At 36.9% G+C, this 3,149-nt stretch overlaps 1 pseudogene; it reads right to left on the bottom strand.

Annotated features, from left to right (window-relative positions):
• Positions 1 to 867: 867 nt before the first annotated feature.
• On the bottom strand, positions 868 to 1,401 carry LOC137767706 (PEST proteolytic signal-containing nuclear protein-like; annotated as a pseudogene).
• Positions 1,402 to 3,149: the final 1,748 nt, after the last annotated feature.

The raw sequence follows: 3,149 nt of genomic DNA, 5'->3' as shown, positions 1-3,149 counted from the left end.
GTATTTAACTATTATGTCCATTTAAATTTTTGGTGGTGGTTTGTCATTTTAAAAGAAACAGCTTCCTTATGATTTGCCTCAAGATCTGGTGGAAATGCTTACAGGAACTAGCTAATAACAAAAATCAAGAGAAGCACATTCAAAATATTCATTTACTTTGGTAGCAAATGGTTGTTCTTTGAAGACTAATAATGAAGGTAGCCATGACCCTCTCAAGTGAAGTGGGCTATTTTAAATACTCAACAGTTTACATAAAATTTTAAAATGTTGTTTTTAAAGAACTAAGCATCTGTATCCACTGAAAGCAATGCAATAACTAGCTTATGATGATTTGAAACAAAAAATGCCCATTAGGGGAAAAAAAAGCTGTATTTTAATTTTATCTAATTTACTTTCTCAGTTAATAGTCCAGTAACATTTTTCTCCCAATACAATACTCCCTTCTCTATAAGGCTGTTCCTGGGAGCGAGACAGTTTAGGTTAATAAGGGAGTTAAGCTAGAGAGTAATTGTCTACAGTTTAAATAGACAACTTTTTGCTTCCCTCTTAATGTGTTAATAGTTGTGTGTAATAAAATATGCAATTCTTAGAAAGGTACCATTTCTGATTTTTTTATTATCTATAAGCTTTGGAAAGTAATCACATGAAACTACAAAATTAGTAAATGTCTTGAAATCTGTATATAAAACATAAATTACCTCTAATTTCAAATTCTCATTTATTAGTGTACCACTCAATCTTTAAAAAAAAGAAAAGAAAAGAAAAAAAGGTGGCTTCAAAGATAGTCTTATACCATTCTTTAAAAAAGAGGATGCTGTTCCTTTTAACTTTACACCCACCCCACACCCCAGTTTCAAAACACATAATTTAATTGTCTTGGTCATGAACATTTCCAAGATGAGATTTTATATTTCACTCCCATAGCTTCTGGTTATCAGAAAACCCATGTTTTCCTTTATTGAAGGAATTTGGTCCTGCTGATGTTGGTGTATCCCTTCCAATAGTCTTCATCCTCATCTTTGCTTCTGGAGGCATTTACTCTGGTTCACTATCCTCATCTTCATTAAAAGCTGCTACTACTGAAAGGGTTTTTGGAGCAAGAGTTGGAACGGTTTCTTTAGGCTTACTTGAGACAAGTTTGATGGATCTGGCTGAGGCTTTCTTTGTCGTCTAACTACCTATGGCAAATCCAAACTTGGAGATCTTTGGAGGCTTTGTTGGGAGGTTTGCAGCTTCTTCAGCTGATCGCTTTTCAGCGCTGCAACTGGAATTTTCCCCTCCATTACTGGAAGAAACAGTCTTAGTTTCCACGGGTTTTTCTGCTGCTTCTTCAGATCCTCCTGCGGCTCCCGTCTGCTGCAGCTTCTCAGACTTCTCCTCTCCCGCCTTCCCGTCCACCATTTTCCCCCTGCGGCTTCCAAATTTTTAATGTTTTAATAGAAATTTTACGAAGCTAAATGTTTCTGTCTCTAAGATGATCTTTGATACTTCAATGAGCAAAAGCATCTTCCTCTTTCATCTTGGCCATTCTCCTCCTCCAGACATTCCTCATGTCTTATATAGAGAATAATGCAGTGGTTATGAGACCAAGCTATCAAGCCAGACTACCTGATTTTGAATCTTACCTCCAAAACAATAATGGGTACTGACCCAAAATATTAATAATAATGATAACTAACATTTATTTAAAACTTACTGTTTTATTTAATTCTTACAGCTCTATGAGATTAGTACTCTCATTACTCCCATCTATACATGGGAATGGAATTCCCATCTGCAAATGAGGCCCAAAGAGCTAAGTAAATGGCCTGAAATCACTCAACTAATAAGTAGCCAACTAAGGATTTGACTCAGACTTATTGGATTTCAAATCTATTCCCTTAGCCAGCCTTTTTGTATGAATAAAGGAGAAGTGGATCTCATAAATCTGCATGAATGACAAGACAATGTATATGTTGTCCCAAGTGCATGAAGAGAGCAGTAGTTGTCTACAATCAAATTTGTTTTTTTGAGAAATAGAGCTTTCTACATTTCCTTTTTTAATACAAATCAACTCTGAAAGTAGGGTGTTAAATATTGAATTTAGGCCTTTGGTAACAAGGATAGAATATACTCTTGAAGAAAAACACATTTTCCTTAATTGTGACTTTCTGAAATTCTCCTGAGTATTTTATAAAACATCTAAATATCAGGACAGCTGTTAATTAATTTCCTGGAGGTAAATTATTGACTGCAAAACGTTGCTCTGTAGAACCTGGCCTATTAACAAGATTCTTACTGGGACATCCTTTCAATTGTCTTATTACTATGGCAAGGTCAGCAACTGCAGCCCCTTCTAGCTTCTGATATTTTCCCTTACTCCAAACCATGTATGATGTTCTAGGAGAGATGTTCCTTGAGACTAGTCGATAGGTAGTGGCTGAATGTTAGAGACAGGTCCTCCCAAGGGTGTTAAGCAAGGAGCATCAGGAGATGCGGCCTTTTCCGCCCTCATCATTATTATTCTTCTGTGAAAATTCTTGTTTCTGGCCAGTGTTTCTCTCCTCCCTCTTCTCTCTTCCCCTCTGTGGAACAGAAGAAAGTCTCACAGTTTTTCCCCAACCAAGTCATCTCTGAACTAAGCACCCACAGTGTTTTGTACATTTTATGTACAAAAATATAAAAATGAGTGCTTTGTACATTTTATGTACAAAAATATAAAAATGAGGAAATAAAGCTTCTCTCTCTATGTCTTGCCACATTTATGATTGGTCTTTTATATTCTGTACATCTTGGCAATCATAAATCTGTGGGTTTCTAAAGACCCAAAGATCAGTTAGCACATAAAAAGAAAAACAGACTTCAGATATACTGATTTTTTATCACAAAGATGAACCCAAGTTCTAAGTTAAAGCAGCAGAGCTGGGTCCTGCAGAAAGAAGGGGGGAAGGAAATGAAAGTCAAGCTGGGGGACCTCTGACTGAGGAGGCCAGTGCTGGGGGACGAGTAATCTTCAGGAGTGATTGGAGAAAGGGGGAGATATGACCTCCTTTCTTCCTCCCCATCATACTTTCAAACTACATTTCACTGAAAATTAGGAACAGATAGACAGTGCTGTGTTTGTGGGCACTATCTGATCCCCTGAGTTACTACTAGCCTGATCTTTGCCC

The sequence above is a fragment of the Eschrichtius robustus genome, chromosome 7 (genome assembly GCF_028021215.1).
Source record: "Eschrichtius robustus isolate mEscRob2 chromosome 7, mEscRob2.pri, whole genome shotgun sequence".
In the NCBI taxonomy this organism is placed as follows: Eukaryota; Metazoa; Chordata; class Mammalia; order Artiodactyla; family Eschrichtiidae; genus Eschrichtius; species Eschrichtius robustus.
This window is presented reverse-complemented; position numbering and strand designations above follow the sequence as displayed.